This window comes from Rhinolophus hipposideros, assembly GCF_964194185.1.
Source record: "Rhinolophus hipposideros genome assembly, chromosome: 1".
Lineage (NCBI taxonomy): Eukaryota > Metazoa > Chordata > Mammalia > Chiroptera > Rhinolophidae > Rhinolophus > Rhinolophus hipposideros.
The window spans coordinates 22,430,312-22,442,483 of NC_138047.1; the positions used below are offsets into that span (position 1 = coordinate 22,430,312).

The 12,172-nt window shown below is 43.9% G+C and overlaps 1 protein-coding gene across 6 annotated transcripts in view; it reads right to left on the minus strand.

The window, feature by feature from the left end:
• The window catches only part of OPTN (optineurin), a 44,300-nt gene extending 35,937 nt beyond the window's left edge, over positions 1–8,363 (minus strand). The window contains exons 1-2 of one of the 6 annotated variants that reach the window (XM_081039637.1): positions 8,205–8,363; positions 4,440–4,589 (exon numbers count right to left, since the gene is read on the minus strand). The gene's annotated coding sequence lies outside the window, so the exon portion shown is untranslated. Of the gene's footprint in view, positions 1–4,439; positions 4,590–5,634; positions 6,943–8,109 lie in introns of those variants that run through there. The other 5 variants (XM_081039636.1, XM_081039641.1, XM_081039638.1 and 2 more) reach the window with 5 other exon arrangements.
• Positions 8,364–12,172: the final 3,809 nt, after the last annotated feature.

Here is a 12,172-nt window from a genome sequence, read left to right on the forward strand (position 1 = left end):
ATATAAGGGAACTCCCATAATACTATCAAATGACTTTTCTACAGAAACATTGAAGGCCAGGAGGGAGTGGCAGGAGATACTCATAGTGATGGATCACAAAGGCCTACAACCTAGATTGCTTTATCCAGCAAGGCTATCATTTAAAGTTGATGGAGAGATAAAGAGCTTCCCAGAAAAGAATAAGCTAAAGGAATTTATTACCACCAAGACAGCATTGCAAGAAATACTAAAAGGACTTCTGTAAATAGAAGAAAGATGAAAACAATCTAACCAGAAATTTAAAAATGGCAATAACTATGTACCTATCAATAATCACTTTAAATGCAAACAGATTAAATGCTCCAATCAAGAGACATAGGGTGGATGAGTGGATAAGAAAGCAAGACCCTTATATATGCTGTATACAAGAGACTCACCTCAGATCAAAAGACACACACAGGCTGAAAGTGAAGGGTTGGAGTAAGATATTTCATGCAAATGGAAGCGAGAAAAAAGCTGGAGTTGCAATATTTATATCTGACAAAATAGACTTTAAAATGAAGAACATATTAAAAGATAAAGATGGGCACTATATAATAATAAAGGGATCGATCCGACAAAAGGACATAACCCTAGTAAACATCTATGCACCCAACATAGGAGCATCTAAATATATAAAACAGATACTGACTGACATAAAGACAGAGATTAACAGTAATACTATTATAGTAGGGGACTTCAACACACCTCCGACAACAAGGGACAAGTCTTCCAGACAGAAAATCAATATGGAAACAACAGCCTTAAATGATACATTGGACCACTTGGATTTAATCGACATTTTCAGAGCATTTCAACCCAATGCTGCAAAATACACGTTTTTCTCAAGCGCACATGGAATATTTTCCAAGACAGACCATATGTTAGGCCACAAAACAAGTCTTGATAAATTTAAGAAAATTAAAATCATACCAATTGTCTTCTCGGACCACAGTGCTATGAAATTAGAAATGAACTACAGGAAAAAAACTGGAAGACACACCAATTCATGGAGGCTGAATAACTTATTACTAAATAATGAATGGGTCAAGCAGGAGATCAAGGAAGAAATCAAAAGATATCTTGAGACAAACGAAAATGAAAACACGACAACCCAAAATCTATGGGATGCTGCGAAAGCAGTCCTGAGAGGGAAATTCATAGCATTGCAGGCCTACCTAAAGAAACAAGAAACATCACTAATCAACAGTTTATCTTCACACTTAAAGGATCTGGAAAAAGAACAGCAAAATAAGCCCAAAGGGAGCACAAGGAAGGAGATAATAAAGATCAGAGCAGAAATAAATGAAATAGAAACCAGAAAAACAATACAAAAGATCAATGAATCCAAGAGTTGCTTCTTAGACAAGATAAACAAAATTGACAAACCTTTAGCCAGAATCATTAAAAAAAAGACAGAGAAGACCCAAATTAATAAAATCAGAAATGAAAGATGAGAAGTGACAACCGACACCGCAGAAATACAAAAAAATTTTTAAGAAATTACTATGAGCAACTATATGCCAACAAATTTGACAATCTGGAAGAACTGGACAATTTTCTAGAGGCGTACAACCTTCCAAGGCTAACTCAAGAAAAACAGGAAATCTGAATAGACTGATTACAACCAGGGAAATTGAATCAGTAATCAACAATCTCCCAACAACCAAAGGCCCTGGACCAGATGGCTTTCCAGGTGAATTTTACAAAACGTTCAAAAAAGAATTATCACCTATTCTCCTCAAGCTCTTCCAAAAAATCCAGAAGGAGGGAAGACTCCCAAACACTTTTTACGAAGCCACTATCACCCTGATCCCCAAATCAGACAAAGACACCACAAAAAAAGAAAACTACAGGCCGATATCGCTAATGAACATAGATGCAAAAATCCTCAACAAAATATCAGCAAGCAGAATTCAGCAATACGTTAAAAAGATCATACACCATGATCAAGTGGGATTCATCCCTGGTATGCAAGGATGGTTCAACATCCGCAAATCAATTAATGTAATACACCACATTAACAAAATGAAAAATAAAAATCACATGATCATATCAATAGATGCAGAAAAAGCATTTGATAAATTCCAGCAGCCATTTATGATAAAAACCCTTAAGAAAGTAGGAATAGAGGGATCATATCTCAACATAATAAAGGCCATATATGATAAACCCACAGCTAACATCATACTAAATGGGGAAAAGCTAAAACCATTCTCCCTAAGATCTGGAGCAAGGCAAGGTTGCCCACTATCTCCACTTCTATTCAACATAGTGCTGGAAGTTCTAGCCACAGCAATCAGACAAGAAAAAGAAATAAAAGGCATCCAAATTGGTTGAAGGAAGTAAAATTATCATTATATGCAGATGATATGATACTATACATAGAGAACCCTAAAGACTCCACCAAGAAACTATTAGAGCTGATAGACGAAGTTAGTGAAGTAGCAGGATACAAAATTAATATTCTGAAATCAGTTGCATTTGTATATACCAATAATAAAACATCAGAAGGAGAAATTAAAAAAACAATCCCATTTACGATTGCTCCAAAGACTATAAAATACCTGGGAATAAATTTAACCAAAGAAGTAAAAGATCTGTACTCAGAAAATTATAAGATACTGAAGAAAGAAATGAAAGAAGATATAGATGGAAACATACATCATGTTCATGGATAGGAAGAATTAATATAGTTAAAATGTCCATACTGCCTAAGACAATATACATATTCAACTAAATTCCTATCAAACTACCAATGACGTTTTTCACAGAAATAGAACGTATAATCCTAAAATTTATATGGGACCATAAAAGACCGCGGATAGCCTCAGCAATCATGAGAAATGAGAACAAAGTGGGAGATATAACAATACATGACTTCAAATTATACTACAAGGCTACAGTAATGAAAATAGCATGGTACTGGCATAAAAACAGACACACAGATCAATGGAACAGAATAGAGAGTCCAGAAATAAATCCATTCCTATGTGGCCATTTGATCTACGACAATGGAAGTAAGAATGTACGGTGGGGTAAAGACAGTCTTTTCAATAAATGGTGCTAAGAAACCTGGACAGACATGTGCAAAAAAACGAAGCTGGACCACCTCCTTACACCATATACAAAAATAAATTCAAAATGGCTTAAAGACTTAAATGTAAGACCTGAAACCATAAAATACCTAGAAGAAAATATAGGAAGAAACTTCACAGACATTACCCGGAGTAAGATTTTTACTGATATATCCCCTCGCGCGAGGGAAGTAAGAGAAAAAAATAAACATGTGGGATTACATCAAACTGAAAAGGTTTTTCACAGCAAAGGAAATCATCAATAAAACAAAAAGGGATCCTACTGAATGGGAAAAGATATTTGCCAATGATATATCTGATAAGTGGTTAATATCACAAATCTATAAAAAACTCACTCAACTCAACTCCAAAAAACAACCCAATTAAAAAATGGGCAGAGAACATGAAGAGACATTTTTCTAAAAAGGACATATAGATGGCAAACAGACATATGAGGAAATGCTCAACCTCACTAACCATCAGAGAAATGCAAATAAAAACCACAATGAGATGCCACCTCACCCCAGTCAAAATGGCTATCATCAATAAGTCAACAAACAACAAGTGTTGGCGCAGATGTGGAGAAAAGGGAACCCTTGTGCAATGTTGGTGGTATTGCAGATTTGTGCAGCCACTATGGAAAACAGTATGGAGGTATCTCAAAAATCTGAAAATAGAACTACCCTATGATCCAGTAATTCCACTCCTAGATATCTATCCGGAGAAATCCAAAACTCCAATTCAAAAATCTTTATGCACTCCTATGTTTATTGCAGCACTATACACAATAGCCAAGAGATGGAAACAACCAAAATGCCCATCAGTAGATGACTGGATTAAGAAACTGTGGTACATTTATACAATGGAATATTACGCAGCCATAAAGAAGAAAGAAATCTTACCATTTGCAACAACATGGATGGACCTAGAGAACATTATGTTAAGTGAAATAAGTCAGACAGAGAAAGACAAATACCATATGATTTCACTTAAATGTGGAATCTAAAGAAAAGAATAAGTGAATGAACTAATCAGAAACAGTTTTGGAGACAAAGAGGAAAAACAGGGTTGTTAGATGGGCAGGGGGGTGGGGATAAGGGGGAAGGTGAGGGAATTAGAAAACAGTCGGTAACCACAAGACGGCCACAGGGTTTTGAAAATTAATTTGGGGAAGGTAATCAATAACATTGTAAAGATTTCGTAGGGTATCCGATGGACACGTGTCCCATTTGGGAGACCACCTCAGGGAAGACGTAGATGCCTGATCACTGCACTGCACATCTGAAAGTGAACAATAATGAATGCCAAGTATAATTTTATATATATATGTATGTATATACTTACAAGAGGCGGAGTACAGCATTGGGAGTGGAGATAGTGGAAATGTGATGGCTTGGTGCGATGTCAGAGGGTAGTGGATGGGGGGAGGGGTGTCCACAGTGTGGGATATAGATGATAAACGTGTGAGTATTACTTTGTCTTGTGCACCTGAAACTAATAAAAATAAATAAAAAATAAATGACAGAGCAAAAAAAAAGATCAAAAGCAAAATCTCCAGGATTTTATTCCCAGATCCACTATTTGAAATCCTGATTATATATTTTTATCATTCTTAATTCCAGAGATAAAGTCGTTCTAGCAATGACTTGACTTTGTAAGCATGAGCTTAAATCTCATGAGCTTAAATCTCATCCGGCTTTAAAATGATTCAGTCCAACTCCCTATTCTGGCTCTGGTGGTCCAAGATGGCAGATTAGAAATTTAACCTTGGTCTTGAGCAACAACAACAAAAATGTCTTGTCTGGCTTTTGTGGCAGATGGTCATATAGACCAGGAGTAAATGACTTCAATGACAGAAAGTATGAGCAATGACCTCAGCAGGCAACTGCCCATTATGTTACAGGATGGTTCTGATTGCCAGAAAGTCATTTTGTATTGAACATAATCTCCCTTATACTGACTTCCCCCCACTAGACATTGGACCAGTGGAGATACCATGTTTCCTCGAAAATAAGACCTGGCCGGACAATCAGCTCTAATGCATCTTTTGGAGCAAAAATTAATATAAGACCCGATCTTATTTTACTATAAGACCGGGTCTTATCTAACATAATATAATAGAATACGGGGTCTTACATTAATTTTTGCTCCACAAGACGCTTTATCCGGCTAGGTCTTATTTTCGGGGAAACACAGTAATACAGAATAAGTCTAACCCTACCCTGGTGTGGTTGATTCTCCAAATTTGCTGATTAAGTATTCATAGGTTCAATGCCCATGTGGATGAAGAAATTTTAAACAGTGAAAATCTATTTGGTGATCGGAGACAATAGCTGGCTATTGGCAAAGTCTGGTTTGGGTTCACAAGGAAGCTGAGTGAGATTTCAAGACTGCACCAACTAAACCCATCACCATCCTGGGAAAAGAACTCAAAGTACGTATCCTTCTAGGGGGATAAAAACAACTCTCATCTTTTATGCCAGAAATGGTATTCTGATTTTGTAATTTGCTAATATACGGAAAAAGAAATAGATTTCACCTCATCGCCCCAGGCAGAAACCTGGGAGTTGTGTTTGAGTCTTCCCATTTTCTCTTCCTTCAAGTCTAATGGGTCACAAATGGGTCACCAAAGGCTGTCACTTCAGCCCCCTCTCCATCCTCGTCAGCTTAGGTCAGGCCTTTCTTGTCTTGTCTAAACTGTAGATATTAACGTTGCACTCCACAGAGTACAGGATTTTTGCCTATTTGGTCCACAGCACCTAGGACAATACCTGACATATTTGGGGGTCCAACAAATACTTCCTGAATTAAATTTCATAGCCTCCTACACAGTCTGACACTCAGATCTTTCCCTCTCAGCCCCACTACCTCCATGGTTTCTTTTCCAACATGAGCTCATCCACCTGCTTAAAACCCTTCCCATACAAGACAGAGGTCCAGCTCTTTCCTGAGTGAGACAAATAGGGCCTTTCAGGATCTGGCTGTCACTTCCCAATATCATCTCCTGTTGCCATGCCACTCACACCCAGAGGACATTACCGAGGTCACAGTTCCTGCACTCTTGTTTCTATGCCCTTGTATCTGTGTTCTGCCCTGTGCTTGAAACGAATGGCCCCCTTTTGTCCTGACAAACAGCCACTGGACAGTTCAATGTCCAGCTCAAATAGATGTCCCGCTCTTTCCTCTGCGTACCCAATAGTGCGTTCCACCTGTGTTCCACCTCCCTGGCCCTTTTCTGCAAAGTGTTCACCCCATGCTCGTCCATCTTCCTGTCAAACTTAGGCCAGAGTCTCTAATTCATTTTTCCTAGATACTGGCACACAGCAGGCCCTCAGTAAATGTATGTTGAAATGAAATGAAAATATAGTTTAACAAGGTATTTTAAAGTCTAACACTAGTAAAACACTTCCTGCTGTGTAGGTGACAAACCCACATGCTTCTGTTATGAGTTTTTCTACAGTTCTACGGCATTCACTTCCAGATTCTTAAATTCAACATTTAAAACTTACCTTGAAATTAGTACTGTTTTTTTATATTACTATTAGGTTGGTGCAGAAGTAATTAAGGTTTTTGCATTTATTTTTAACCTTTTAAACCACAATTTCTTTTGCACCAACTTAATGCAAAGGTATCTGGACATCATTTCATAACACATATTCTGTTATTCAATCTTCATGCACATCAAAGTGAAAACAATGAAAACTTTTAACATATTTTTTCTGCATGAAATACATGTTATTTTCAAAAAACCAAAGTTTACTTTTTTCCTTTTCCTTTGTATTTACTGTTCCATAGATTCCAAAGAACATACCACACGGTTCAAGTATCTATAAAATTCACAAGAAGCAGGGCTCAGAGATCTACTTAAAGAGGGGGCTTCCACTGTAAGGTACTAAACACAGTGACCAATTCCTTTCAAGAATAAGTTTGTTTTGGTTTTTGGAGGGTTTATTTGGATTCCAAGCATAAGATGCAATGTGAGGTCAATTACAAAAAAACAGTACTACTTTTATAATGCTGTTCACAATATCTAAAGAACTACTGAAACTGTCCCAGTAGAAAAATGGATCGTTCATCCCAATGACTCTAATCATTGTCTTCTCTCTCCAGGGTAGTCCATCCAGGGCGGTCCCTGGCCCTGGCCTCCTCTCAGGGTCGCCCAGCCGAGTACAGACTGGGCAGGGCCTGAGGGCTAGCCTGGCCCCCAGACAAAGAGCAAGGGGGGTTTCCCGTTCACGGTGCCACTTGGTGAACCAAATCTCAGGCTTTCCATGTCCTACCACCACCTTACGGCCCTACAGCTTTGGTTTTCCTTAAATATCTCTGTGGCACACATTTCTGTACAACAGTTTTCCTGGAGGAGGAGGCAGAAGAACCTGGTTTCATTTTCTCTCCTCGATGTTTATTGCCTCCAGCTGACACATCTCCAACAGTAAAAGCATTCCTCAGCCTCATCAGATATTCACATTCTCTCTGTCTGTCTAAATACATGTATATAAGTATGTATGTACACGTATCCACACACATACACACACGTTCTAGACACAACGGTTTATGAAGATTCCTTCCAGGTGGCTGTTCAGTATCCCACCACCTGAGAGAAGTCACTTGTTCTTTAGTGTTCCTGGGCCGATTCCTAAAGCGAGAGTAGTTTGCAGTTTTTTACGTCTTCCAAAGCTGTACCCTTAAGCACTTCCCTTATAATGAGGCACTAGCTGCACAGTGATTCCCAACGCGCGGGAGGGCATCACCTCACCCCACCTTCGCGACCTTCAGAGGAAGTCACCTGCCGCCGGCCAGGCCGGTGAAGGGGGGAAGGGCGCTTAGGGACGGGCCCTCGGGGCCCCTTGCCACCCAGGTCAGGATCCGCAGGGAGCTGGAAACCCTCCCACAGGCGGGGACCCCCCACCCCTCGCCACCACTCCCCTACTGGCTCAGGAGGGCAGGGAAGGGGAATGCGGGAACAGCTTCCAGGGTAGATAGAGAAGGGGCCACCGCCTCGCCCGACCCCTACCCGTCGCCGGCCCCGGATCACCCCGCGCCCGCGCTCCCACCTCTCCCCGGGTCACTGCTTCCTCGGCATCGTGCCCGCTGGGGGAGGCTCGTTACCCGGATGCTGACGCCGACAGAGGACCCGCGGGAAGGCGCGGGCGGGGACTCGGGGAGCCTCGGGCTGACTTGCGGCCTTGCGACACCGCCCAGCGACGCTCGGCGGACTGCGGTGCGGGCCTCCCCGCCTCCGCCGGGAATTTCCTGGGCCCCGCCCTCGAGGGCCCCGCCCCTGGACAGGCCCCGCCCCTCCGAGGGCCCATTCCTCCTAGGGCCCCGCCCCTGGACAGGCCTCGCCCCTGGAAGGCCCCGCCCTCCGAGGGCCCCCGCCCCTCCGAGGGCCCATTCCTCCTAGGGCCCCGCCCTCGAGGGCCCAGCCCCTGTACAGGCCCCGCCCCCCGAGGGCCCATTCCTCCTAGGGCCCCGCCCTCGAGGGCCCCGCCCCTGTACAGGCCCCGCCCCTCCGAGGGCCCCGCCTCCGAGGGCCCATTCCTCCTAGGGCCCCGCCCTCGAGGGCCCCGCCCCTGTACAGGCCCCGCCCCTCCGAGGGCCCCGCCTCCGAGGGCCCTGCTGCAAGTATCCTGCCGCTCCTCTTCCCTGTGCCGACTCACGCTGGCTCAAGGCACCGACCGGGATAATGAGGGTTGCGCCAAGGTGTCACTGTGATAACCGTGACGAACGGCGATAATCAAAATAAATTATTAATTAAACCATGTGTGCGGAGTCGGTCTTCCCCGCGAGGATCCCTAGATAAAGCCATATCCACAGGGGGTCGCTGCACCCCGTGGAAAGAGGAGGATGGTCCCAAGCATCCTTGGAACTAGGCGTCGATCTCTTACATTTGGATATAGGTAACAGCACCATGGTTTTCCACCTGATTTTACGCTTAAAATAGACCTTTAATTATAAACCAAAAGCCTGCAGGATGCTTTTCCGGTTTTTCTTACCAGGGAACAAAACACCTGGTTTTGTTCCTGGATGTTTCAGCTGCCCCAGGCAGGGGGATTACTGCATTGACCTGGATTGTACCTGGGAAGCAGGAGTATTGCTATACTGGACCAGAGGAGGGAAGATGCTTCCGGATTTGTCAGAATTAAAAGGAAGGAAACAAGACGAGGAAGGAGGGAGAACCGCGCTAGTTTGCAGTCTAAGCACGTGAGCAGGAATGAGCACACCTGACGCAGAAGTCATCTGATCTCAGGGTCAAGGTCTAGGCCAAGGTGGTGCGTCCCAGCACCCGGCAGGCACCGGGACCCTCGAGCAAGACTGGACAACAGCAATTAGGGCGGGGTTGCAGGTGGTCTGGAAGGGAGTCTGGGAGCAGGTTTGTGCTGAAGACCAAGAAGGACGTCATACCTGGAAACCTTGATTTTGGAATTAAGGAGCTGACGCTGCTGAAATCAGTGGGAATAAGCAGCGTGTGGACACGCTGCTCACTGGTGAGATGGAAACGAGCCGCCTGCACGCGGGTGCGGGGTAATCCTAATACAAGTGGCAAGAGGCGTATGCTCCCGTTCCTGGCATCCCGGAAAGATTCCACAGGATTCTGCTTCGCTATCTAGACCGCCTGCTCCGGGCTGGCTCCTCCTGCCTGGCCCTCACACCACCCTGAGGTTAACCCCCCCGGAGCAGAGCAGGGGCAGCTAGCGAGTTAGTAACTGCCCCCAGACTCAATTCCAGAGCGCCCCTCCTGGGCCTGGTGGGGGTGGCTGGGGTGAGTCACACTCCACTGGGCTTCCTTCTATTTTAAACCGTAGTTAGGTAAGATGAACTGAGTATCAGAGAAGCTGGGGAGGGGATATGGGGGTGGGAGTGGAGGAAGGTCATACGCAGTGCTGACCACGCTACAGAGTGGGAAGGTTGGGGATGAGCTTCTGGTACAGAAAGTGGTTGGGGGGGTTTTCTCTCCACCCACTTGCTCCCAGCAGGAAGGGGCTCTGAGGCACTGAGCTCGTCCACCACTTCTTACTAAGCAGCTATGTGACCTTGGACAAATTACCCGCTCGTGCAGTGCCTCATTCGCTCTCTGTAAAATGGGGGCTGTACTACAGATCCCCAATAACAAAAAGTTCCGAGAACCAAACCCTTTCTTAATTCACTTAAAGACAAAACCTGACCTAAATGATGTAAATAAAGCCTTTTACAGTCTTTAGACCACTTGTGATTGTTTCCCTGAAGGCACATTAACTAGTTTGTATGAGAACTGCTTCAGATCCTCTCCGGGAGTTATGTTATATAAATTACAAGCATGTATTACCTTGCTAACATCCAAACAGTTCTGAATTCTGAATCAGAGCTTGCTGCAAAGGCTTGAAATCTACAGCACCTACTGTCTGATGTCCTGGTGAGGGTTAAAGGAAGAATGCTGGTAAAATGCTCAGAACAATGCCTGGTGCATCGTGTTAATTGTATTGTTAAATTGCTAGTGCTAGAGCCAGCTTTGCTTCTCAGCCTGAATAGCCCAGGCGGTACCTCCTTCCTCTTTCACACTTCCAGGAGTAGACGGACTCTAAGTGCCCCTAAGAAAACTGAAAACCGAAACTGTAACTTGCTTTTGGCTGTTCGCTGATGTGATTTTGTGGTAGGCTATTTAGCGAGATATCCCTCTGTTTCTGTAAATGACCTCTGTGCTCCTCCCCACCCCCTAGCTCCTTCTGTTTGAAGTAGGCAGCTGATCCCTGTGTCTCCTGCTTCAAGGGCATTTGCAGGATCCTTTTAGTCTTTTGAGCGAGCTCATTCTCACTAAACACTGTGTATATCCCAGGTGTCCTGGTGGGGACAGGGGACATAGGCTGGACGGGGTAGGGGGCTTTTACAGCAGTTGGAGAGAAGAATGCCTGCTCTAGAGTGGAAGGGGTGGGGATTGGTGGTCTCCTGCGCCCCTGCAGCACCAGGCAAGCTCTTGGTGTCACACCGCTGTGTGATACATCTATTAGACCTAGGGAACCTGGTCTTACAGTTTTGGCAGATTCTGGAGTCCACACTTGTCACTGGAAATAATAGAGCAACCGGCCTTCTCCTTAGAAGAACCCATGTGTTGGATAACGAGGGTATCAGCAGCAAGGTTAATGGGCTGAAGAATAAGTGGTCCTGATTCTAATGGTACCGAAGGCCCTTCTAGATTTTTGCACGACCCTAGAGAAGGAGAGCCTCCACTCCAGGCCGCAGTGATGCCTGACAGTGGATCTCCCTACATTCCTACTGGCACGGGCTGAGTGGAGAGTAAAGATATGTAATATTTTTATGTACATCTGAGCTAGTAAACTAATATTCATACTTGGGACACCAGATCCAAAAGATCTACCTAGACCATGATTATATATATATGAAATGTCTGGAAAAGGGAAACAGAGAGACAGAAAGCAGACCTGGGCTTGCCTGGTGCTGGGAGTAGCTTTGCCTGCAAACAAGCTCGAGGGAATTTTGGGGGTGATGAAAATATTCTAAAACTGGATTGTAATGATTGCACAACTATTAGTGTAATTAAAATCACTGAGTTTACAGTTATAATGGATGCATTTTGTGGCATGTAAATTATACTTCAGTCGAGTTGCAAAAACACCAAAAAGAACATTAGAGCCTGAAGTAAATAATCATATTGTCCCAGAAAGGACATGTCCCTTCTCCTGTTGGGCCAACACCTACTCAGTAGCTGAGCTGGTCTGGGCTTCCTTTGAGCTTTAGATTCAGTTCACCATTGACTCCAAATATTCTGAGGATAGTTCCTCAAAAAGTTCAACAGAATTACCATATGACCCAGCAATCCCACTTCTAGATATGCACCTGAATGAATTGGAAAGAGGGACTCAGACAACGACGTGTATAATCTCTAACAGGGCGCTTTCCTCTTACTGAGATGCAGCATCTGCCTGTACGGTATGAGGAGTGAGGAGTGTAGTCGAGGCTTCCATCAGAAAGAGGCTCTGGGAGGAGACTCTCAACTGCCGCCGATTTGCAACAGACTCAGCCAAGTATCTTGAATCCCAGGGAAAATGGCGCTGCTGTATGAAAAGCCAGAGTGAGTGTGT